Source organism: Pleurodeles waltl, chromosome 1_2, assembly GCF_031143425.1.
Source record: "Pleurodeles waltl isolate 20211129_DDA chromosome 1_2, aPleWal1.hap1.20221129, whole genome shotgun sequence".
Taxonomy (NCBI): domain Eukaryota; kingdom Metazoa; phylum Chordata; class Amphibia; order Caudata; family Salamandridae; genus Pleurodeles; species Pleurodeles waltl.
Genome location: NC_090437.1, coordinates 967,029,369 through 967,056,602, shown reverse-complemented (window position 1 = coordinate 967,056,602; position 27,234 = coordinate 967,029,369). Strand labels below are relative to the sequence as shown.

The following is a 27,234-nucleotide window of genomic DNA, read 5'->3' as shown; positions in this document are numbered from 1 at the left end:
AATGAGCCTATAACCGGAGTGCAGATGAAGACGTGGTTATCTGGTGAAGAGGCATATTCACTCCATAAGCCTGTCAGGAAGCATTTTAAGAGGAGACTGACCATCATTAATGTGCAGATAAATTACCGCAGGCAGATCTAATCAGTCTTCAAGGTCTAGTCAGGTATATTAACAAGCTCAATACATATTAACAGTTATAGATGTATTGTCCAAGTGCGCCTTTACGGAAGCAATGAGAAATAAAACTGGGACTAGCATCACCATGGCCTTTGAACGCATCTTCAGGAAAGGGGGAACCCCTCAAAAACGGCAAATAGATGCCAGAAAAGAATTTTTAAACAAGTTGTTTCCAAAATTATTAAAACAGCAGGCAGCTATGCATTTTCTCACGCTCACGGAGGTAAAAGTGGCTATGATAGTTTTAACAGCACTCTAAAATCTAAGATGTGGAGATATTTCACAGCGTACCGCTATGTGGACATTCTACCGTCATTTATAGATGTTTATAACACCAGTTATCACAAAATGTCTCCCATAAAAGTAACACCTGGTAATTCTTTTGAGGTGTGGAAAACGATGTATTGGAGCCGTTTCACTGACTGCGTGACGAAGCCTCTTAAAAGAAGGTGATCATGTTAGGATGTCAAAGTTGAAAGGGGTCTTTAGGAAGGGCTACCAGCAGACTTTTAGCGATTAAATACCTGTAGTGGAGCTTAAAAAAGGTGTATACATTTACTGGATAAAGGAGTACAAAGGTGAAACTGTGTTGGTCCTGCACGATCCAAATAGGGTATACAGGGTTGAAAAGATTCTGAAACGGAATGTTAGTGGGCCTAACAAACAGGCTTTTGTCAAATGGAGGGGGTGGCCTAATAAATGTAACAGTTGGGTGCTGGCCACCTTCCTGCAGAGCATGTGAGCACGGTGCATTCTGAAGACGACAATATGGAGACGCATCATTTTATTTCGCTTTGCCATCCAATGCTTCAAAGGGCATGTTTCCCGACAATCACATTTTTAATCATACTGAAAAACTCAAATCTGTGGACCGGGAGGTAGCCCTAACTGAAATCCAATACCCGAGAACCTGGAATACATTTACTAAGCTGGAGACCAAATTTATTATAAAGCGTGATCAGGACCCATTGATCATCCACGCAGGCTTTCCTCATGGCTGTTATCCAAGTGTCACAGCAGTGGTTCAGGCAATCAACAAATCCATAGCCAGCTTTTCAAATATTCAGCTGGTATTGGATAACATTAGAAGGAAGGTGTTTCTTAAAGCTCCAAATTGTGATACAAAGTTTAGCTGTATGGGTAAATTAGGAATGGTTTCAGGCACAGTTCAACATATAAAAAGCCCTGTAGAATGGTACCCCTCGTGCCCTGTCATTAATGGGGGGTTTGATACACTCTATGGCGGTCATTCTGACCGCAGCGGTCGGCGGTCGCCGCCCGCCAAGCGGTTGCTGCCGAAAGACCGCGGCGGCCATTCCGGCTTTCCCGCTGGGCCGGCGGGTGACCGCCAGAAGACCGCCGGCCGGCCCAGCGGGACAGCCCCTTCAACAATGAAGCCGGCTCGGAATGGAGCCGGCGGAGTTGAAGGGGTGCGACGGGTGCAGTGGCACCTGTCGCGATTTCCACTGTCTGCTAAGCAGACAGTTAAAATCTTTGTGGGGCCCTGTTAGGGGCCCCTGCACTGCCCATGCCACTGGCATGGGCAGTGCAGGGGCCCCACGGCACCCGTTCCCGCCATCCTGGTTCTGGCGGTGGACACCGCCAGCAACAGGCTGGCGGGAAGGCAGTCGGAATCCCCATGGCGGTGCTGCAAGCAGCGCCGCCATGGCGGATTCCCTGGGCCAGCGGGAAACCGGCGGGAAACCGCCGGCTCCCCTTTTCTGACCGCGGCTTTACCGCCGCGGTCAGAATCGCCAAGGAAGCACCGCCAGCCTGTTGGCGGTGCTTCCTCCGCCATGGTGGTCATGGACCGCCAAGGTCAGAATGACCCCCTATGTGTTTAGTGATATTGTAGAGCCGCAGACGGTCGGGAATAGTTATTTACCATTGTTAGGGTGGGTGAAAGTGAAGGGGCAAATTAACACTGTGGTTAATAATCAATATATCAAACCATGCTATGTAGCAATTTCTAAAAACCATTTCGACACTAGGTCGCTCATGATCTCCGACGACCAGTCTGAGCCGGTGTCCTCTAAATACGGGAAAGTGATTATTAAGCATAATTTAAAGCGGTTCCGCAACAGCGAATATTAAGAAGACATCATGGGGATCATGAAAACATATGACGACCCCGCTCTGTACAGGGACTATCGCAGACACCAAGCCAGGTATGGAGGGCCACCATTCTTTCAGGAGTCACCTGTTATGTACAGGGGAGCTGGGAGGTTTCTTCCATAGCTTGTTTTAAAGAGCTATGCCTTACTTGAGAAGAGGCTACGAAATTGCAAAACCCCACGTTAAAGAAGCGGCCTCGAACATTGCCCAGGATGTGGTGGGATGTGTGACTTCTGCTGTCGCCAAACGCATGAACAAACAACCCCAAGAAGGAACCGGACTTGTGTACAGACCAAGCACAAGTATTAAAAAGAAGCAAAGGGCTTCAAGGCGTAGGGTGCCGCAAGTGCTCTATAATAAAAGCAGCGCTCTTCAAAAAGAGTTCACAAAAGAAGATCCGTAAGACGGAAGAGAGCCTCGAAGAACACGTTTATGTTTTTAAAACACAATAACCTAAAACCATGGCCTTTGTGCACTGCGCATCAGGACAATGTGCCAACTCAGAGTTAGTTTTGTTTTCTCTAAAGCCTACCCAGGCCAGCATCAAAGGCAGTTTTTTTATGGAAGTAGCGGCTCAAGCCGCTTTGATGCCTTTGGCACCAATAGAGTTTTTTGTGTCAGGCTTCATAGATATCTATCTGGATCTCAACAATACTCTGCTGCATCTTGTCTGTAAAATCACAAAAGCGGATGGTACCAACATACTGGCCTCCGCTAAAGTGGCGACAATCGCTTACACCTTCGCAACCATGTTTAATAAAGTGGACATTACCCTCGGTGACCGACTTATCACGCAAAGTGATAACATGTATGTCTACAGAGCCTATCAAGAGTATTCTAAATTTCAGCAGCACCACCCTGGACACACAGCTTTCAGCGGGATTCTTCCTCAAGGATACTTTTGCACATTTTGAAGACAAGGAGCTGGACCTCCTCGGCATATACATTCAGACCTTTTCTTCCAAGATAAACTACTCATCAACGGTATTGATCTTAAAATCAAACTTAACAGCAACAAGGACACTTTCTGTCTCATCAGCGGGGATACAGAACAGTAAAAACTGGTCATACTTTTCGGCTGGTTGGTTTATAAAGAGATTGAATGCGTCCCCACATGTCAGAGTGGCTGACGCCGAAGCTTTACCTCTGTCTGACGCCAAGTACGCCATTGAGAGGGTAGCTCTAAAGATATTCAGCATCCCAGCCGGCACCAGATTAACCCAACAGCAAAATTTATTTTTGGGACAACTGCTGAAACGTGTTATCATAGGTTTTGTCGATAACACGACTTTTAGTGGTATCTATATATCAAACTCTTTCAATTTCAAACACTACGATATCAACTATGCTGCACTATTCCACAAAGGGGCTGTGATTACTGCAAAATAAAAAGCTGTGGAGAGGGTGAAGTACAACAGAAAACCGGTATAGAATTCTCTCAACGTCACATGCAGGGAGCATTGTTTATACTTTATTAGTAAAATCTCGGCAGGTTTGACACTTACAATCTTTAAAAAATCTATTCAAACAATTTAGTTAACAATGATTCTGTTGTTAGGAAGTACTTGAAAGAGAACTCTAGGTCTACATCAAACGCTGTTAAAACATTTTACTCAGTTTGTCGAAATGCAAGGCCGTTTAATGCCATTTATGTGTAATGATGACTGTCTACAATAAAATAATAAAAAAATAAAAAAAAAAAGGTCTTTGAATATAGAGTCTGCATCTTTATTCTGACGCACGTGCGCCATTTAAACTGTTTTTAAAAACTACAGAAATATGTTGAAAAATGTAAAGCATTATTCACACAGCAGTTCTTGTAGAACAAGCGACACAAGGATAAAATTTACCAAAGAAATAAAAGATGAAAAAACGTCAAATGTTAACTATGACATCACCATACACACAAACACAGGCACACATATACATAGGTTAAAAAGTCAGAAGAAACATCAGACATTTAACCACATGTTCATTTGGGACAATATCTCTTTTTTTAGGTTCCAAAGGCAGAGCCAGGGTGCTCCAAGAAAGGGATAGCAAGGGGGGGGGGGAAATGAGTTGCTGGCATCTCAGGATGAGGGTTAAAAATAACAGGTGTTACGAGTACTTGGGGCGCTGTAAACCGGTTCTTTCAAACTTTCAAGCAGTCGTCTGTGTTCGGCATTACGACAGTCGTAGAAAGAACGTTGAGTTTTGCAGCAGCTCGTAAAAACTGTTCCCAACCTCTAGGCACTTTCTGTAGCAAAAGTGCATCTTTTGGGGATTCTTCATCAGGTCCTGCTTAGGAGGCAGGTGAAAAGGGATATAGCTATGGCCAACAAAGAACCTATAACACCTCCCGACTACTTTACCAGTTTCTTCTTAGAAATGAGGGAAACCCGTTTATTACTGAGCTTCTTGATAAGATGGCGCTTCTGCTTCAAAACATGTAACTGGCGCTCTATACAGGGACATTACTTTTTAGGGTGTTTAGGGCGATCACTGAAATGGCAGCCTCTAAATCGTCTGAAACCGCACACAGGATGGCTTTTCTTTGTGGGGGGCTGGCCGTGACTTTCTTTTTTAGGAGGGCTAGATTTCGGCGTACATGGTCAATACCTGTATCACAAGGTCTAGAGTGTAAATGTTTCTGGAGTCTCTTTAACAAATTTTTTATAGGCTTTGGACTTGGTTTTAAGCGTGTAAGCGACAGGGAGATCGGGTGGGAAAATAGCCGCCCACAGTCTGTATTCTTCCAGAGTATTGGGTTTTAAGTCTACCAGGAAGTATCCATGGGGTTTCTCTGTAGCGTCATTAAAGTCTTCCTGTGTGTTTCCGGGGAAAATCTGTTCAGTTATAACGGATATCTGGTGTTTGTCACAGGGGTTTTTAAATAAAACCAGGTAAGTGTTGAGAGCTGTAGACCGACTACTCTTCTCCATGTAAAACAGGTTCTTCACGATGTTAGATACGCTTAGATTGCAATGGTGTGAATATTGAGTAAAAGCTTTCTCTATCTCAGGGTGATCCCCATCTTCGCTCATAAGGTCATCTACAATTACCATGTTTACAAGGCCTGTAGGTAACAACGCATAGTCACTGAGACTATTTGATATGCCTTCTATAAATTTCATGTGCAGGAACCTTAGGGATAGTTCTGGATAAAGATCACGAATAAGCCATACAACATTGTTTGAGGTTTGGGATAAAACATTAGAGCATTTTCTAATAGTTTCTTTATAAAATAGCTTTTACCGCAATTTGAGGGGCCTGCTAAAACGCAGGAGAATGGGTGCTGCAGCCTAATGTCCATTGTCGGGGCAGAGACTCTAATGACCCTTCAGTAACCGTGCGGCAGGGTTTTGTAGTCGTCATTCAGTACCCTTTTATCTAACACTAGATGCAAGGTTTTATGCATTTTTGGACCGGATAATGCTAGGTTGTTTTACAACGAACGTTTTATCATTTTTATGGTCGGTTGAGGCAGAGTATTTTTCCACCAGATCCTTTAGACTGTGAAAATTTATTTAGACTCCGCTGTTAAGATTTAGGGTGATGCCTTTGACTTTCATACATGCACATTTTTTGATGTACAATAACTGTAGGTCTTGGGCTGAGGTAAATTCAGTGACGTACTCACCGTTCCCTAGACCGCTGATCAAATCGCCTAAATAATCACTGAGCTGAGGATCTTCATCCCCTAGTTTGCTCACAAAAATAGTCTGTATTGTGATACAGACACTGATCCTGAAGATTATGCATAACCTTGTGAAGCTCTAAACGGGTGTGAGCGGTTGTAAAACAGGCGAAAAAGATGTTTATATTGTTACAAGTTGTGGGGTACTCTTTTGTGTATTTCCAACACAGAGCAGCAGTTTCATCGTCGATAAACACACAGCTGGACACCTCATAAGACCCCACAAAAAGATATTTAAACAGTTCATCAGGATCTGTGATGATGGTGGTGTTTGACAAGTTTGTACATTGGGCGAATTTTCCCCATAAGGAATTGAGGCAGAGTTTAGCTAACTGTCATCTGATGAGGTTGACTTCTATGTACTCAGGTCCCAAGCATATACCCTCATGAGCGTAGTAATCATCTAAATATTTCTGCTTGGAGGTCTCATTAATAAACCATTTTTTTTCAAGTTTGTAACCTTTCTCCAAGGCCCCCTGCACCTCAAGGGTACACCATGTCCCAGTGATCACCCTTTGCTCTTCAGAGTGTCTGCACTCGCTAGTCTCTTTACTTTCAGCGCATGTTCGACATAGGGGGAACATTAGCTTGCCATTGACTCTGTATGGTAGTACTGGGAAGTAAAGCCACCGGGGTGGGTAGACTTGACGTTTAACCAATCCAAAGTATTCATTGAGGGATTTAAAGACAAATGGATACAGGCTTGTGAAATCGTAGTAATGTATTTTTCCAACCACTCCCTATAACACTGTCCCTATACAGCTGTATAGCATTTGTACACCTCCCAAATAAAGTGTTGCAGGGCTCCAAAGGTTCGGGTAACTTTTTGCTCTTAATCAAGGATCAGAGTTCCGCATCTGATGTTAACATATCGAGTCACTCGTGCTCCCAGAGGGTTCTCTCCTGTAAACTGTACCTTTTTGTTCCCCACAATTGTCATACTAGTCCCCCCCTGTCAGTCCCTAGTATATGGTACCCAGGTACCCAGGGCATTGTGGTTCCAGGGGATCCCTATGGGCTGCAGCAGTTATTCTGCCACCCATAGGGAGCCCATGCAAAGGGTTCTGCAGGCCTGCCATTGCAGTCTGCATGAAACGGGTGCATACACCCATTTTCACTACAGGTCGCTGCACCAGGTCACTGTAAGTCACCCCTATGGTAGGCCCTCTCAGCCCAAAGGGCAAGGTGCAGGTGCCTCCACAAACTCCAGATCCATTTTCCTGGACTTTGTGAGTGTGGGAACCCATTTTACGCGTATACTGGACATAGGTCATTACCTATGTCCAGCTATATAATGGTAACACTGAACCTGGGCATGTTTGGTATCAAACATATTGGAATCATACCCTAATACTGCTGCAAGTTTAGAAGTATAATTCCATGCACTCTGGGGGCTCCGTAGAGGACCCCCAGCATTGCTACCTCCAGTCTTACAGGGTTTTCTGGGCAGCCCAAGCTGCTGCCACCCCACAGACAGGTTTCTGCCCTCCTGCTGCTTGATCTGATCAAGACCAGGAAGGCAGAACAAAGAATTTCCTTTGGGAGAGGGAGGTAACACCTCCCCCCTTTGGAAATAGGTGTGACTGGCCTGGGAGGGGTAGCCTCCTCAAGCCACTCGTATGCTTTGAAGGGCACATTTGGGGCCCTCTGTGCATAAACCAGTCCACACCAGTTCAGGGACCCCCTAGTTCCTGGTGCAAAACTGGACTATGGAAAGGGGAGTGACCACTCCCCTGTTCATCACCACCCCAGGGGGGGTGCTCAGAGATCCTCCAGAGAGTCCCTGGGTTCTGCCATCTGGTTTCCAAGGTTGGCAGGGAACTCTGGGAGCATCTGAGTGGCCAGTCTAGGCAGGTGACGTCAGAGCCCCCTCCTGATTGGTGCTTACCTGGTTAGGTGACCAATCCCACTTTCAGGGCTATTTAAAGCTCTCTCTTGGGTGGGTCCTGAGATTCGGCTTGCAGGACTCCAGCAGGATTCCTGTGCAACCTCCACTTCGACTTCTGGCCACTGAAACTGCGACTGGACCCTCCAGGTACCCACAACGCTGCAAACAACGAAGAAGACTGTTCTGCAACATTGTAACATTTCCCCAGATGGGCATCCTCAGAAGACAGCAACTCTTCAGCCTGCGCAAGAAGAAGAAGGAATTTCCCTTGGAGTGAAGGAGTCACTCCCTTGCAACACCAGGCACCTACTGCAAACAATGACCAGCTGCGTAGATCTCCCCTCATCTTGAACTGCGTGGATCCTGCATCATGGGAGGTGGTCTGGAGTAGTCCTCTTGGTCTTTTGTGCCAGCTGTCCAACTTTGGTGGAGGTAACCCTTTGCCTTCCCACGCAGGACAGTACCCCCGTGCAATGCGTCTTTTGCAGCTGCCAAGGCTTGTTGGCATCTCCTCCGACGGATCTTCAGGCGATGTGCAGCTCCAACCCGCAGCACTCCTTTCTGCAAAGCCCAGCCTTCCGTGTGGGTATCCGGCAGCGTGGGTTGCTCTTTTGTAGTGCTGCGTGGGCTCCTTCTGTGACTTCTGTGCCCCCATCCTGTGGAGCTTCCGTGGGTGCTTCCTCTGCTCCTGTGGACTCTCTGTGATGCTAATGGTCCCCTGTGACTCCCCCTCCTGGGTTGAGTCCTCCTGGACCTTGCTGGTCCCCGGCAGCACCACTTTTCCACTAACTGCGAGTTTGCCTTTGCCAAGGCTTGTTGGTGGAATTTCTGCTTCTACACCCATCTGCAATCTTCACTCCAGCGTGGGACATCATCTGCATCCATCAGGAACTGTTTTCCGGCTCCAGGGCGGCAGTGCAACAGCAAGGTGGCAGGATTCTGAAGGATTTAAGACTGGTCATGAGCCAACATCAACTATGTCCTGTTGGCCATCTTGTCAGGCCAGGCCAGGCCCCCTAGATTATGATTCTTAAATGTCTGGGACACTTAAGAGATAAATCAGAAAATGTATTACTTATTGTGAAAGTTTATCTGAACCCCAACCTGAAGTAGAAGGGTTCTACAGCTAGCTTAATGCTGGAGATTTTAGCCTAAACTTGCCCACTGTCGAAGAAACTCAGTTAATTGATCTATTAGACTTTATATAAATACTCTGAAAAAACATGCTCCAGCTCAGCAGTCAGATGGTTTAGCAGCAAATCTTTTGTCCTTATTGCAGTCATTAAATTTTAAAGTTATTAATGGTCATTTACCTTAAGGCCGAGCAGCTAATTATGCCCATATTTTCTTGCTAAACAATCCTTGATTATATTTTTATAAACCTTGATCTGTTTTCTCACTGCTTATATCTCATTGTCAATATTAGAGTCATCAGCTATCACTTTACTTGGTGTTTGAGTTAAGCCCAATGAAAACACAAAAATTGAAGGTCTATGGCTCCCTGGTTGGGCCTGTTATTGTAGAGCCAGGTTGTCTTCTTGCATTTCAGTTAAAAGAATCATCTGGAACTGTATTGACTACTGTCATGTCAAAAACATAGCTGGTCGGTCTGATTATCTTATTGAGTCTGTTAGAGATTTTAGAAGAAAACACAAACCACTAATTAAATAATATCTAAGCATGAAAACTAGGCCTAACCAGAAGCCACATTTAAACATGCACTTTCCTTTCTAAAATTAGCATGACCCGTATTTTGCTTGCCTTGCTAGATTTGACAAATTACAGCATATTTGAATTCAACAGAAATGTTTGTTTTGTAACCTTTGCATGGCCTGTGCATGACGCAAACGTCATCTTATGACAAAGAAAGTTATATTATGTTATTATTTTTATCTATCTGACCTGCATTGGAATTTCAAACTTGCTAAGCTAATCTGAAACATCAAATGGTCCTTCTCTGTGTTGTCTGCACAGAGATGGCTATAAAAGATCAGTGCCTTGGTAATGTGGTCTTTTGGTGTTCAAATGCAATGATTTAGTTAAATGCTGTTGTTAAATTTTTGTCTCTAATCCCCAACTTGTAGCCCCGTCTTAATGAAACACTGCACCAAAATGAAAGGTACTACAGATGTTTCAAAGTGAACTTAAGAAATGAACAGCATTGAAAAACAACCTCTTTAGACTGTTGGTCAATAAACTTGCACAGAAAACAAATTATGCAGATGCAGGAGAGTATAAAAGTTGAAATGTTATTGGTGAATAAAAAATATAAAATATTGCCCAGAAAAAAAATATGCAGGTGCAGGAGAGTATAAAAGTTGAAATGTCATTGGTGAATAAAGATTATAAAACTGTCATATTTTCCTCAAAAAAATGAATATTTTCTCAAAATGGGCTACTTTATTTAAGCCCTGTAAATCTGGCAACTGGTGCATATTTTGGAAATTTGTGAATACTTTTGATGAGAATAGTGCAGAAGCCTGCTGAAACATTTCTGTTGGTTCCTGGGTTTATATTTGGCATGGATGTGGAAAGGACAATGGTAAATTGTCTCTAATTGAAGTTGGCAACCCAGATATTAATCTCTAATTTCTTCATCACCAGCAAATATAATGGCGTACCTTGCCTAAAGGGCCTCCCTTCTGCTTTGGTCAAGCAGGACATTGATTTTTGGTCCCGCAGTTTCACTAGTTTGTATCTCTCTTGTATGGAGACAGCATGTACATCAAACTCATGAAAAGGCTCAATTTTGCACCTTGGGTTTAAAAAGTGTGATCCCACCATTACATGAATCATTATAATATGACAGCCCTCCTTGATCTTGAGGCAAAGTACTATGCTCACTTACTCCTGATGGACTTGCAGAAATGGGCTGATGAATATTCCAAAGAGGTGTTCACCCTTCTGGCAAGAAGAAATCTCTTGGGCCTTTTTCTTTTTTTAAATATGGGCTGAATGCAGAACCTTTCCATAACAGAGGCACTTTACACATATTGGTTACTGAGTTGAATATAACAGAAAGTAAGGCACCTCAGTTAGCTGACTCATTTTTAATAGGGCCATAGAAAGACCATTTAGACTGGGCGCATGTGAGTTATTTGCTTGCTTTATTAAGGCTACTATTTCCGTATTAGAAATCCTATATTTCCTATAAGGTCCTTTCAAACTTGGCTATATGAAGGGTTCTCTATAAAATACTCTGATAAATCGTTTTTTCCATTTTTGAAAAGGGATATAATTGTCTCTCCCCAATTTGTAGGAATTTGTTCCAGAGCCCACCAATGGCCAAAATAGTTTGATATTTTTAATCGAAATTGCTGTCTGAAGATCAATCAAGACAAGTTCCTGGTGTCTTTTTTTATGTTCAAAATATACTTTTTTAACACTCTTTTAAGGTTTTTACTGCATGTTCCAGAGATGAGAGGAACTCAGTTTTAATAAGTTGCCTGGTTTTAGATGGATGAACTCTTTTTACGTCTAGAATTTTTCCATCAATTTATTTATCCTCTTTCGTGACCAGTACATTGAATTTAACTGAGAGTACTAGCTGGCAAGTTGAAATTTCTCAAAGGAAACCCTGGTAAGTTGTCCTTCATATGCTTCTCTATTATTAAAATGAGGTTCCGATCCCACTGACATTGCAGTTTTTTGTAAGCATATGTTCCACAGAATCCTAGTTCAAGCAATCAATTAAACATTTATAGAGTGCGGCAAATCACCCATGAGGGTGTTGAGGCGCTGGAGCTGTATGCCACTGCGTGTAAGTATGATCGCTCGAAAATCCAGGTCTTCAGTTCTCTTCTGAGTTGCTGGAGTGACGGTGCAGTCCTGAAGTGCAGGGGGGATGTTGTTCCAAGCCTTGGCTGCCAGGTGCAAGAAGGAGCGTCTTCTGCTGTTGCCTCTACAAATCCGTTGGGTGTATGCAAGGAAGAGGGAAGCTGATCGTAGGTGTCTGGTCATTTGGTGGAAGGTCAGGCATTTGTTGATGTATGCTGGTCATTTGTTGTGCAGAGCCTTGTAGGTGTGGGTCACCAGCTTGAACTGGCATCTCTTATGAATTGGGAGCCAGTGTAGTGTCTCGAGATGGGGTGCGATGTGGGTCCTTCTGGGGAGGTCGAGTATGAGTCTTACAGCTGAGTTCTGTATTGTCTGGAGTCTCTTCAGAAGGTGTGCTGTGATTCCTACATAGACTTTGTTTCCTTAGTCCAGTCTGCTGTTGATGAGGGCCTGCGTGACATCTGCTGGGAGCCACCTGAAGATCTTGCGATGCATGCGAAGGGTGTGGAAGCAGCCGGATGAGACTGCGTCAACTTGTTTCTTCATGGATGGATAGCTTCCTATCCAGGATGATGCTGAGGTTGTGGTCTGTTGGGGTAGGGTTTGTACCGAGCTCTCCGGGCCACCATGTGTCAGTCTCTGGCATGGTGTTGCTCCCCAAGCTGAAGACTTTCTGAAGTTTTTTCGGTGTTGAGTTTGAGACAGTTGGCCTTCATCCAGTCTGCTACGTTTATAATGCATCTGGGGAAGTTAGTTTTTGTGGTAGAGGCATCTTCGGACAGTGAGAGGATGAGCTGTGTGTCGTCGGCCTAGGAGATAATGTTGAGTCCTTGTGATCTGACAGTGACAGCCAGGGGAGTCATGTAGGTGTTGAAGAGGGTTGGGCTGAGGGACAATCCTTGGGGGACTCCACAGATGATCTTCTTGGGCTGTGAGGTGAATGGTTGGAGACCGGATCCGGTGATATATGAGGCAATCCATTTGGTGTTTTCTTGAATCCTGATGTCGTGGACTCTGCTGATCAGTATGTGGTGCAAGACGGTGTCAAACCTGGCGGACAGGTCCAGGAGGATAAGGGCTGCTGTTTCCCCATGGTCCAGGAGGACTCGGATGTCATCTGTGGGTGTAATCAGGGCTGTCTCTGTGCTGTGGTTAGCTCAAAATCCGGTTTGGAAGGGGTCCAAGGGGTTGTGGCCTTCCAGGTTTTGTGTGAGGTGCTGGTTGATTACTTTCTCGAGGAATTTTGCTGAATAGGGGAGGAGGACTTTTGCTGGATAGCGGAGCAGAGAGATGGACTGGTAGTTTCTCAGTTCGGTTGGGTTGGCAGATGTTTTTTTTTAGGAGGGCCCTCACTTCAGCATATTTCCAGACCTCCGGGAAGGAGGCCGCGATGATGGAGGTATTCGGGACATTCCTGAGCTCGTCACCGATTGTCTTGCCTCCAAGGTTGAAGACATGGTGGGGACAAGGGTCCACGGGTGCTCCAGAGTATACAGAGTTCATGATGGAGATAGTACCTTGCATAGTGAGGAGTTCCCAGTGGGTGAGAAGGTGTTCGGGGTTTGTATTTATGTGTGTAAGCTGGTTGATGCTGTCTGCGGCAGAGGGTTGGCATTCAAAGTTTTGGTAGGTGCCCAAGATCTTGTCATAGAAGAAGTCCGCTATGTTGTTGCACAGTTTCTGGGAGGGAGTGATGTCCTTCCCAGTGGCTGGAGATTGGTAAACTCCTTCACGATGGTGAAGAGTTCTTTGCTGTGGTTTCTGCTGGCTTTGAAGCTGTCTGCTATTGCGTTCTTCTTGGCTTCTTTCAGGAGGCGGTGGTACTGGTTAAGAGCGGTTCTGAAGGCGGTGCAGTCTTCTGTTTTTTTGCTAATGCGTTACTTCCTTTCAAGTTGTAGGCAGTTGCATTTGGTGGAGTGCAGTTCCTCAGTGAACCTGCTTGCTCTTTTGCTTTGTTCTTTGACTTTGACTGTCTTGGCTAGGGCAATGGTATTGGCGCATTCTGTGATCCACTGGGAGAAGCTTTTAGCTGCTTGTTCAGGGTTGTGTGCAGTGTCTGGGAGGTGGGAGCAGAGAGTGTTGTTCCACTGGTCTTCTGATTCCTTTTTCCAGTTTCTTCATGTGGATCTGTGGGGCACAGTGCTAGGGTAGGGGTGCCCTGAGATGGTCAGGTGTACGCTGTAGTGGTTAAACCAGCTGAGTAGTGTGATGTGGATGTACCTGACTCTATCGGTGGAGGTGAAGATGTGGTCGAGCGTGTGCCCTGCTATATGGGTAGGGTCAGTGATGAGCTGCTTGAGGCAGATGTTGCTCAAGCTTTGCAGGAGGTCCGTGGAGTTGGTGTCGCTGGGGTTGTCGCAATAGAATTTGAGGTCCCCTAGGAATATGTAGTGAGTCAATTGCTTGCGGAGCAATAAGTTCCGGGATGGCATTGCAGAAGCCTGGCATGGTCCTGATGGTCTGTAGGCAAGGGTGCCTCTGATGGTGCTTTTTCTGTCTGTGTGGAGTTGGACATTAAGGTGTTGGATCATCAGGGGATGTCATTCAGCGAATGGTGTGGTGTCCCAGTAGATGATAGCGATTATGCCTCCATGCTTATTGGTTTGGCCCTGGTGTGTCATCTTGTACCCTTTGGGGATGGTGGTGGATATGTCTGGTGCGGAGGCGGGGTTGAGCCCGGGTGAGGGAGGAAATAGTGTCCCGGACCTAGATGGCAATTTTAACTAGTGATCATGCACTGGAGTTGGGTTGTGGTGGTCTCAGTCGAGACTTATCACTTATTGACTTTTTCATTTACTTTATTTTAGTTACCCCACAAGCTACGGTGTTTGAGTCTTCATTATACTTTTTATTATGACATATGAAGGGTATGTTGGACCATATAATTAATTCTATAACTTAGTGTATTACTCATTTTTTCTTATAATTGGTTGTGATAATTGATTTGGTTTACATAGTGGGTTATTAATATTTTTTCAGATATCCAGAGCAAAGTTAAGATTTTGGATGTACTAGCTGTATGTTATTATATTAAGGTATGTAATGTTGTTTCTTTAGGTCATTTTAAGGGCAGTTTATTTGCTAGTCACTTAGGTTGCTTTGGTTCTTTCTGGTGTGTTTTTCACGTATCACTTTTCAGTTTTAATATCACTTGGGAGGGTTTTAGTAATTTTTATTTGAGGACATGCACATTTATGTCATGACACACGATTGGTCACGTAATACTCTTCATTTTAATTGGACTCACAAGTCATCTTGAGGTTAATAATTCTATGATTTAAGTTGCATTGCATAAATTGTTGTTAATGGTGGCCCTCTGTCCTTTCCTATGAATTACTATTTTCATGTCACACAAAGTCACAAATTATAATAGCTATGTCTTCACGGATGTCACGATGATAGGGTTATAAGTTTTACATTGGGAGGAGTGCGTTTTGTAATTGTAGTCATTGTTTACATTTCTTACAGCCCTGATGAAGTCTGTGAGAGTGATTATCTCAGGACGAAACACGTGTGGGCTGTTGTAATAAGGATTTGGTTCCAAGGACGGCTGTTTTAGCTCTGATGGACTTCCTATCTCAAGATTAAAATTGTGCTAGTTTCTCACGAATCCCGGTTCGATTGATGTCTTGCTGGTTGTGCATCCCGGGACAGGTGCACCTACTTGTTTATGCAAATTTCACATGTGTTACTGGGGCAGAACAAGATCCGGGGTTACACACCAAAACTTGCCCATTGATCCATCCTTGTTTAACTGAAGTTTTGGATTTATAATTCAGAGTGTGCATTCTACCATTTTCCACATGTAAATTAAGAAAATCCTTGACATTTGTATTACTCTTTCAGCTGGTGCTCCTGGCCTGCACTATTCCATGAGCAGACCCTTAAGGCAACCAGATCATTCTCTAGCCATTTATTGCTATGATCAAGAATTCCATCCAGGATGCTCTCCAACTATTAAGCTTGCTGGAAATAGAACTAACCTTTAGTTTGCTTCGTTAATTTAAATAGTAATTCTGATGTTGTCAACCTTATTTGTGGTCGAATAATCCAGGTCTTTGAAAAAAGATGTGTTTTAGAGCTTTTTTAGAACCCTGCCCTTCATTGCGTCTAATTTTTCCAAAAGTAGGGATACCTCACCATTTTTATGGTTTTAATCATGACTCCCCACTCTACTAAGGTCTGGTAGTTGTCTAGGATTTGTTTGTAGAGCAATTAGGTGGATAACACTGTTCTGGGGAACTCCCTTTTGGAGATCAAATCCCATAAAAATCGAATGCTGAGTAAATGGCTGGAATAAATCGATTCTAGGCCATTATGCGACGCAAAACCCTCATTATGTTCTGCCTAAATAGAATATCAAATAGTCCCTTCGAACAGTAGGTAGGCACAAAGTCTGTTTGATAAGGGGGTTAATGCTCTGGATGATGCACTCCTTTTATTGATTTAAGGGCTGTTTTCCTGACGTGATGTCCATGAAACAATTCAGGTGGATTTGGCAGGTTGGCAGGAGTAGTCACATGACTCATAAAAGCTTGATCTTCAGTCCTGGTGTTTGTGTTACCTAAAATGCCCTGAAGTCCCTTATGACGTGGTTCCTCTTTTGAGTCTTATTTGTAGTGCTGAAGGTTGTTCATGACCTCTGAAGTACCCTCTGAGATTCCGTGGTCTACAGCCTTAAGTACCACCTCACTAGGCTTATTCTTTCTTAACTCCTCAACAATCTCAATTCTGGCACCACTACATTCCGGGGCTGTATCCCCCAGTACGGGTTCATCAGATGTAATTCATGGTGTAGCCTCATTCCTATCTGTTCTTACCCCTTTTAGAATGAAGTTTGATCCCTCTCCAAAGTGGATGTGGGGGCTGTTTAATTTGTGTGGTGGGCTTTACGGTGAGACTCTAGTTAGGCTGTATTTCATTAATACTTCTGCTGTTATTAGCCAGCTCATTTTGAAGAGTCGGCTCAGTGATTTGACTGTTATCTAGTAAGGCGTTATCTGTACTAGTAGCACTTTATTTTTTCCCTGACTGGTTGTTCTCAAATATAGGAAAGATATTAGGTTCTTTTCTTAGAGATGTGTTGTTAGAGGCCATGTGTAAAGAAGGTGTTTTATTTACTTTGTGTAATTTTTTCAAACTTTTGTTACTAAGGTATGGTTGAAAACCATGTTTGTTTTTATTTATTGTTCCTTCTCGCTGAACCTTTTCATGCACCTGAGTTATCAATGAGTGGTTCATATTTCGAGGAGAAGTATTTGACCCCAGAGGGGGTCGTTGATTCAAGGATAGTCTCTCATTGTCCTGTATTGTTATTCATTCGTTCTTGTGTTTTTGGTACAGAGCCCTCAGTAGGCCCATTTATAGTCCGTGAAGTAATGATGTTGTTGGAAAATATTTTATGGGGGGGATGGAATGCCGAGGTCTGAAATTAAGCTTTTTACTTTAATTGGTAATAGTTGAAGTAGATCCACAAAGTCATCCACTCACATTGATTGTTGAAGCGGTGTCCACACTAATTTCAGGGTGTTTCTAACTTCTAAATAATCAATGGAATTGTCTTTACTCATGTCTAGCTTCATGGCTATCTTTTTTAAACCATTATCTGGTTTTCTATTACAGCTGATTGACCAATGAATGTATCCAAACTTTTAGTTAGGGTGTTATAGTGATCAATGGTAATAGGACTGGATACGTGGAGGGGAGTGTGTTTGTCTTGCGCCTCTTGTTGCAAAATAGTTGCATTTAGATGCATTTACTGTTTTATCATTTGCCATTACGGATGGAAAGCCTTCCAAGAGGAGATCTGATTGCTGGTCCTCGGCAGACAAAACTACTTGATGTTGCAGTGCCCTAATCAAAGCATCCATTGTTTTAAAACACTTTGGGTCATTCAGCGAGTTTTTCAGTTCCAGACTTGAATTAATATTAAGGTCGTTTAAAGGCATTCTATGTGAGCGAAAGCGGTAGATCAAGTTATCTGATCATCCATAAATGGAATCGGTCTCCAAGTCCAAGTGAGCACAAGCATGTGATTTTGTACACTATTTGGAGCCTTAATGTGTGTAGTTACTATTTGTAAATTAATTTGACAAGAAAGTGACTCCATATTTCCGTCCACTGTCTACTTCAACATGACTGGCAATAGAGGGGACCAAGTACAAGTTATGTTGAATGAGTATACCAAGAAGCAAAGTTTCACACATTTTTAGTACAGAACCAAGGTCAAATTCCGTAGTTTTAGACTGCTACTACATTCATAGAACCAATCACAAGGAGTCCAAAGCCCAACAGCAAAAGCTGTAGCTCTAGGAATACTTAGAACTAAAAGGAACTCTGAGAAGCATGGTATACATGTTGTGTGTTCCAGGGGGAAGCCCTAAGTCCCCTTCAGCCCTACTCGGTTACCTGCACTTGACAGAAGGCAGCATTCTTGTGCTTCTCCCTCCCCTGCTGTTCCCAGTGGGCAGGAGCTGGTGTTCCTCCTACTTGCGCTCTGCACGACAGGACATTTGAGAGCGTAGTGCGCCTGCCACTTCCCCCCAGACTCAGGCATGGGGGCAGGTGAGCACCCCACAGGCCTTTCACTCCTCAGCCTTTCTTTGTCCTTGCGGTCCCAGAGGTGGGGTCTCAGGGGCCCTCTCTTCCTGCATCGGCCCTCTGCCATATCATTGTCCCGGCAGTTGTGGTCCCCAGGACATCTTTGTGTCGGGCTGCTGAGGATGGGATCCACGGGGTCAAAGTTGTGGAGGGGGCCCCACTCATGCCCCCTTTCTTGGAAATAATTAAATGAAAGACGCCAGACCCTTGGGCCCTGGCCCTTTTTTTTGGGGGGGGGGGGTAATTAAGGGAAAGTACAACAGAACACTATGCACCTGTTTTTTTTTTTTTAAGTTTTGGTTTCAAGCAGGCAAATCTTTAAAGTAGCGTATCTGTGGCCCTTTGTACCGATCTAGATGATCTTTGGCTTGTTCTGCTTCTGGTGACCAGCCCTAGCACCAGGAGCATTTTTCTTCAGACCTCTGGTAGTCTGAAGGAACACGTTTGGTAGTGAGATGGATTTTCTGTCTCTCTGCACCAGAGCAGTTCTCTGCCTGGCTTCTGGTACCCTTCTCCTATTGGTGGGGACATCTTGTGCAGCCTCTCCACATCAAGCCAGGCAAGTACCTTCCTTGCCGCACTCCACAGGCCCAAAGAGCCTCCTTACTTCTGGAAGGGCACCTGGTTGGCAGTGGAGCCAAGGCCAAGCCACACAAGTCCTACGAAGGTCCCCTAACATGTCCTTTCACCCAACTGTTCCTTAGCGGGCATAAGGATAGAACCTCCACTGGCCTTGGAGAGACTGCTCCTACTACTGGGGGTCAGCTGGTGTCAAGGTCCTTAGTCCATCGTTGCAGGGCATTAGGTGTCTTCTCCATCCAGCTGGCATACTTTCACCGCTGTTGCTCCCAGGTCCAGGGTCTTCTCAACTGTCTCTCCCTTGTGCAGGGGTATATAAGTGCGGGTGGAAATTTTTAGGAGCCTTGCACCCCTGGCCAATTCTAGAATGCATCATCATCCCTCCACACCAAAATAGCGACTTCAAATTGTCTCTGGTAAAAACTCCCTTTAGAGCCTTAGCTCCACCCCTTGATGACACAGATGTCTGATCTCCTCCCACCAAAGCTTTAAAGGCTGGCCCCTCCTGTGTTGGCAGAGGTCGTGCCTTCCTCCTTTGTTCCTGTGAGCCTGCGCTGGGCTTGTCCAGGTGCAGTGTGATAGGTGAAGTAACAGGTGCAGATTTGTCCCAACCCCTTTTCTTTCCCAGGAACTAGTTCAAGTACTGATAACTGCCCCTTTTTTTGTGGGGAGATCTTTGATCCCTCTGCTGGGGAGTAGAGTAGTTAACTTGGCCCAGGCGGCCGAACACAGGCTAAGAATCTGATTATGAGATGAGTCAGAGAAATATGACAAATCTTGAAGGCCAATAAGATGTGTATATGAGGAATATGGAAAACTGTAAATTCAAACTCTGTGTACATGTTTTACCCCAGTTTGGTACACTGCTTACCCTCTAAGCCGAAGTGGAGCAAAATTGTACTTTAGGCTAGATTTCGCCTAGAATGCATAATACAGTAAAGCATCACAGATTTTCCAGTAATCACTACATACCTACACGGTGTATGCCCACTTATAATGTAAGGCCTACCACAGGTCAATACCAATCATTGCAGAGTCCTGTCTGCCACAGCAATCTGTGCACAGATACCCGGCTGCACACAAGGACATCTCACAGGCACAGCCCATACATGCATGCACACACATTTGCTCACATGTTCACATGTAACCAGCACAAAGACATATATCCTAATTTCATAGCACCAGCCTTACCTTAAAGGCAGACACTTACGGTTAGCATGCTCATTCCAATTATCTTTGAATTTTTCTTGAGTGAGACTCCGGTGTTGAGGCTTGCTGACAGTAGGAATTAAGTAGTCCATTGTGAAAACTTCAGGTGGACAATGTGGGTATGTTATTGAAAGCATTTGTTTAAAACAAATGCACATGAAATTTAGAATGACTTGCACCTTCATGCAGATCTGCAGAATATTATATTCTGTTGGTCTTGAATTGTATTTACTGTTTTACCTTCTGTTTGTGTATGTTCCTTTGCCTGTACTATCTTTAGGTGAAAAACAGATTGGTTGAAAGCATGTATGTAGATTTTGTTGGCCCACTGATAATAATGCTATGTGCATTGTCATAAACACGCAGTTAGATTTTCCAGAGGCTTCAGTTCTCTGCTCTTTATTTAAGGCCTTTACCTATAAATGTCATCCAGCGCCTAATACTCTTGATGCACTTCATCCAGACCTTAATTATTCAGCTCCAATCTGAAGCTAAACCCAACCAAGACATATTTCCTGTTATATGCCAATTAGAAGAAGCAAGAAATAATATAATCCTGCCTCAGTGAAATGATAGATTCAAACCCCAACTTTCACAGAAAGCTAAGTCACTTAGATTCAGGTTGTACACCAACCTCAAACTCAAAGAACACACTGTGAAAATATAAACATGACCTGCTACTAGCTCTTGCTGGTAAAGAAGGTGAAACCTTTTCTTTCAGAAAGCAACTTTAGAACTGCTGCTCAAGCCTTTGTACTCTTGCATCCAAATGGTGGTAACACTCTGCTCCATGTTCTCCCAGACTCCACACTGGCTCCCCTAAAGGGCATCCTACAAGCTGCTGCCCGTCTTACCTGGTGCCTGAAGAAATATGATTACGTCAACCCCATCATGATGGAACTCCACAAACCCCCATTGCTGACTGTTAGACCTGACAGCCTTAGGGTGGTCACCCCTAACTTTTTGCCTGCCTCCCTCCACTTTTTGGACACTGTTTTTGCTGGCTTTTAGACTGCGCACTTTACCACTGCTAACCAGTGCTAAAGTACATATGCTCTCTCCCTTTAAACATGGTAACCTTGGATCATACCTGATTGGACTATTTAATTTACTTATAAGTCCCTAGTAATGTGCACTATATGTGCCCAGGGCCTGTAGATTAAATGCTACTAGTGGGCCTGCAGCACTGTTTGTGCCACCCACTTCAGTAGCCCCTTTACCTTGTCTCAGGCCTGCCATTGCAAGGCCTGTGTGTGCAGTTTCACTGTCACCTCGAATTTGGCATTTAAAAGTACTTGCCAAGCCTAAAACTCCTCTTTTTTCTACATATAAGTCACCTCTAATGTGTGCCCTAGGTAACCCCTAGAGCAGGGTGCTGTGTGGGGAAAAGGCAGGACATGTACCTGTGTAGTTTAAATGTCCTGGTAGTGTAAAACTCCTACATTCGTTTTTACACTACTGTGAGGCCTGCTCCCTTCATAGGCTAACATTGGGGCTGCCCTCATACATTATTGAAGTGGTAGCTGCTGATCTGAAAGGAGTAGGAAGGTCATATTTAGTATGGCCAGAATGGTAATACAAAATCCTGCTGACTGGTGAAGTTGGATTTAATATTACTATTCTAGAAATGCCACTTTTAGAAAGTGAGCATTTCTTTGCACTTAAATCTTTGTGCCTTACAATCCACGTCTGGCTGGGTTTAGTTGACAGCTCCTTGTGCATTCACTCAGACACACCCCAAACACAGGGTACTCGGCCTCACTTGCAAACATCTGCATTTTGAATGGGTCTTCCTGGGCTGGGAGGGTGGAGGGCCTGCTCTGACACAAAGGACTGCCACACCCCCTACTGGGACCCTGGCAGACAGGATTGAACTGGAAGGGGACCTGGTGCACTTCTAAGCCACTCTTTGAAGTCTCCCCCACTTCAAAGGCACATTTTAGTATAAAACAGGGCCTCTGCCCTACCACCTCAGACACTTGCTGGAGAAGAAACCTGAACCAGAACCTGCATCCTGCCAAGAAGAACTGCCTGGCTGCCTAAAGGACTCACCTGACTGCTTTCTACAAAGGACTGCTGCCTTGCTGTTGCCCTGCTGCCTTGCTGAACTCTTGCCTTGCTGCTGAAGTGCTCTCCAAGGGCTTGGATAGAGCTTGCCTCCTGTTCCCTGAAGTCTCAGGACCAAAAAGACTTCTCTTTTTTAACTGGAGACCTTGTGCGCCAAAAAATTAGACGCACAGCTTGCTCTGTGGTGAAAAATTCACTGCACGCTGATCCGGAAAGACGCCGCTCGACGCGCCGCCTGCGGTGCGACCGAAACTTCCACGCACGGCCTCGCCTGGACAACGCCGCCCGACTTCAGAGAGGAAATCGACACAACGCCTGCCGTGAGGGAGAAGATTCCACGCACAGCCCACCGGAACGGCGCACAGCCAGATAACAAGCCTAGGATTCCACGCACAGACCCCAGGACATCTGGTAATCCTGCGAACCAAAGAAGGAGACTGTCCGCGCGCCGGAAAATGACGCACGACTTCCCCGCGTGAAAAATAACGACGCAAGTCCGTGTGTGAAGGGGCAAAGCCGACGCACACACCATTTCCACGTATCGCCTCCTCTGCGGCCCTTTGTGGGGATTTTCCACTTTAAACCAGGTACTTTGTGCTTGAAAGAGACTTTGTTTGCTTTTTAACGACTTAAGACACTTTGAGGGTCATTCTGACCCTGGCGGCCGGTGGCCGCCAGGGCCACCGACCACGGGAGCACCGCCGACAGGCTGGCGGTGCTCCAATGAGCATTCTGACCGCAGCGGTTCAGCCGCGGTCAGAAGCGGAAAGTCAGCGGTCTCCCGCTGACTTTCCGCTGCTCATTGGAATCCTCCATGGCTGCGGAGCGCGCTCCGCAGCCATGAGGATTCTGACCCCCCTACCGCCATCCAGTTCATGGCGGGAAAGCCGCCATGAACAGGATGGCGGTAGGGGGGGGTCGCGGGGCCCCTGGGGGCCCCTGCCGTGCCCATGCCAACGGCATGGGCACGGCAGGGGCCCCCGTAAGAGGGCCCCAAAATGTATTTCACTGTCTGCCTTGCAGACAGTGAAATACGCGACGGGTGCAGTAGCACCCGTCGCACCTTCCCACTCCGCCGGCTCGATTACGAGCCGGCATCCTCGTGGGAAGGTCGTTTTCCCCTGGGCTGGCGGGCGGTTTAACTGGAACCGCCCGCCAGCCCAGGGGAAAACTCGTAATACCCGCCGCGGTCTTTTGCCCGCGGCGCGGTAATTTGGAGGGCGGGATCCTGGCGGGCGGCCTCCGCCGCCCGCCAGGGTCATAATGAGGCCCTTTATATCACTTTTCAGTGATATCTCTACAATTTCATTTTGCATCTATTATCGTTTTGACGTGCAAATACCCAGATAAATATTATATATTTTTCTAAACACTGTGTGGTGTATTTTTGTGCTGCTATATTGTGTTATTGTATGATTTATTGCACAAATACTTTACACATTGCCTTCTAAGTTAAGCCTGACTGCTCGTGCCAAGCTACCAGAGGGTGGGCACAGGATAATTTGGATTGTGTGTGACTTACCCTGACTAGAGTGAGGGTTCTTGCTTGGACAGAGGGTAACCTGACTGCCAACCAAAAACCCCATTTCTAACACTGACCCACAGCATCATCAAAACAAGCTGCAGCATTTACAAACCTGCCTTGACCAGCACCCCCTCTTATTTTGTAAACAAAAACACCATCTCTGATGGCAAGTGGCACAGCCATGCCACCATCAGACTGGAGACAAGGAGTATAAAAAAGAAAAAAAACAAGACTGCAGGCCTTTTCCAACTATGCGCTTAGGATCTGGAACAATATCCCCGTATCCAGCAGCACCCCGCTCAAGGCTGCTCCAATGTAGGAAATAGTTTAAGACACATCTTGTTTCAAAGACAACTAGGTCACAGTACAGTAACAAACCATTAACCAGCTGCGTATCCTATCTCTCGTTGATAGCTTGCCTTTGACCCTGTAGAGTTCCTTCACCTTTTTTGGCACATTTTCACTATAAAAATAGTGCATAAATAAATACATATCATACATTATTAATGTTATAAACAATATATTACTCTCAGTAGTGATACACCTTACTAAATGCTAAGCAGCATTATATTCATATGTCAAGAGCACATTGTAGATATCACATGTTTAGGAGCATCTATGTGTAAAAGCTATAAATATTGAAATCTGGCATACACTAGTGATTTCACTCACTCCGTTATTAGTACAAGGTATGAGACACACCTCACCAGGTCACAAAGTACCAGCATTGTAAAAATCACATGTTGTTGTTCACTTCAAATCCACAAAATCAGTGCATCTGTCTTTAAGAGTTGCAAACATTTCTTTTTCTTGTGCATTAAAGTCTGGGATTCTCTGAACATTGTCTCTCTCTAATGAGAGCATTGCTGATTTATTTAGTCTTTTATCAATCATGATGTTCCTCAAGAATGTCTTAATTCTGGTCAGAGTTGAAAAACATTCTTCCAACTCTCCAGTTGTCAAGGGAGTAGTTATGACTATTTAAAAAAAAAAACACTGTCTCTGCAAGTTAATGTTCCATATTACGTTTCTGAAATAAAGCAATTACAGAAATGGCACTAGTAGCCCTCATATATACATGCATTCTATATAATAATACTGACAACTCAGTTCCCAAATGTTCTTTGTTGAGCATAGGCTTCTACATCCTCATTAAGTGCTCTCTCAGTTAAGAAAATATTGTAGTTTTCAAACTGGCCACTTTGCAGTAATGTGGCACTCACCAAATGGTTTGTTTAAAAAAAAAAAAAAAGGTTCATTATGTTTTTTTCTGCGATTTAAAAAATCAGAATTTTATGGCAGTCTGCTGTCAAAATTGTCAAGCCCTTCTCTCACTTTGTTCATTCTGGTGATAAACTAAATTGCAGCTCTTTGTACAAAGCCAGTGACTATTCCTCGTTTTCGTAGCTGGTTGTGTAAAATGTCCAAAACAAAGAGGGAAAAGGAGGTTGTGGGGCTGGGGCTGTCCTCCTTATAGCCTTTATAACATTACAGCAGAGTCCCAGCTAAAATAACTACCACAGGATGAATAGGAAAAGGGATTTTCCTGTTAGAAAAACCCTCACCCACCAGGGTTACCCCTTGGTGGCATACTTCATCATTGAGTTTCTGTTGAAGTTTTTTTGCGAGTAGATTTACTACACCAACGTGTGAAGGACCTTCAGCACACATGGCAGAAATCACATGGCTTACTTTCTCGGCTGAAGAAGTAGAGATAATTTTAGCTTCAGTATCCCCATTTGGTGACACATCAATATCGGAGAATGTGGGGGACAGTAAGGACTGTGACAAACTCAACACCCTGAGAAGGAATCTAGTCAAAACCATGATGCATGGGATCATGATGACAGAGTACCTCATAGCAAATGCAGCCCCACAAAGTTTTATAGTAAGAAATGATACTTTCATTTTCCAACATGACAAGACTTTTAAAAAAGACTGGTCACTTATATCTTGGCATTGTACCCGGGACTGGCTGATTCTCATCATTAAAACTGTAACACGACTATCAGAGGAACTAAAAGGTGAGATTCTCACCATAGAGGTTTGCCTTAAATCATACCTATCCACAGGGGCCCTTAAGAAATGCCTTGAGGAATTAAATCAGACAATATGAGATATACCTTAAACAAACAAAACATAAAAAATTTAAGAAGGACGTAAGCAGGTTTTCGTATGAAAAAGTATACCCTTATATCAGAGACAACTATGTCCCCTCGGGAAGGAATCCAGGGTACAATAAGGACTCTTACTCATCAGACTCCAGCAATTCTGACTCCAACATGAAAGGACAGTTTCAGGGGAGGTGGAAAAACAGAAGAAACAGGAGAGATAGTTTCAGAACAGGGAGAGGGTGGGGCACATCCAGCCCCCTATGCACTAGGACCCCAACCACTCCAAATGGATCCTCCTCATTTTGAACCCCAGGGTGACCAATTTCCACAGTACCGTCCCCCTTTTTTTTAGGAAGAGTCCAGAGATTCCCAAGGGGCAAATCAAAGAGACAACCTCAGGTCCAATGAGCATCCAACCAAGATCCAGTAGGGGTGACGACACAGAGCGTGACAATAGAGAGTACATTTAGACTAGGAAGTCAGGTACATTATATCCCCCACTTCCGCAGCCCCCTTTTTAATCATACCGGATCCAAGAGATCTAATAAATCATTGGAATTACTAGGAAACAGGTATTTTTAACTCACCCAAGACTCCACCACTCCTATCCCTCATGTGATTCACATTGACAAGACTACATCAGTGCTCACACGTATCCCGTAGGTCGTAGCATGCCCCGCTCTGTGGCGGAATGGGAAGAAACCTAATGATGAAGCATGCCACCAAGGGTTAACACTGGTGGGTGAGGGTTTTCCTAACCGGAAATCTACATGGAATAAATATTTGTGACCTGACCTCCTCGTTACAAGCTAATTGTACTTTGTAGCAAGCACATTACCCCTCTTTTCTATTCTAAAATAGGTAAAAGAAGTGACTAAACTGCACACAGATTAGATATTATCAGCAAGTACATTAATCACCAGACTTATAGGAATGTGGTTGCAGTGTGGAAAACACTTGGTACACAATGATTTCTACTGCAGGTACCTTAACCTGTAACCTATTCTAAACTTCTAACCTATTCTAAACTTGAGCCAAAATGGCTGCACATCCGTGAGGTTCCTAGTGCTGGGCCAGAGACCCTGTAACATCTGGCCACCATGGTCCCAACACAGCTCACCCAACTGGCTGCCATATGGGGAGAGACCACAGAGGAGAGATTAACGTGGGGTGCAGAGGGCCTAGCTGATTTCTGCAGGTTGGCGCTCACAGCAGCCTCTGGCCGAAATACAGAGGCAATATGGCGGTGCCGGGGTCCAATGCAGCCGAAAATGAAAGCCAGAAACCAGGGGGCCGACCTACTCATTCTGTGCGAAGCTTACCAAAGAGAGGAAGCGGGCAGTGGGGGTATTGCTGGGGGCGCTGCCGCAGGCCTGTTTGACACAGTACAGGGCCATGTGGATTCTCCAAAGATGGTGGTGGGCCACGGGGTGCAGCAGAGAGCTAACACGCCGGGACTGGGTGCCCCCCCACCCGGAAGCCTGCTGAGATTGAGGTGAGGTGG

The 27,234-nt window shown here is 44.7% G+C and overlaps 1 protein-coding gene across 1 annotated transcript in view; it reads left to right on the top strand.

Moving 5' to 3' along the window:
• Window positions 1–27,234, top strand: part of SRD5A3 (steroid 5 alpha-reductase 3) — a 111,023-nt gene that overhangs the window by 35,745 nt on the left and 48,044 nt on the right. The gene's annotated exons all lie outside the window — the stretch shown is intronic.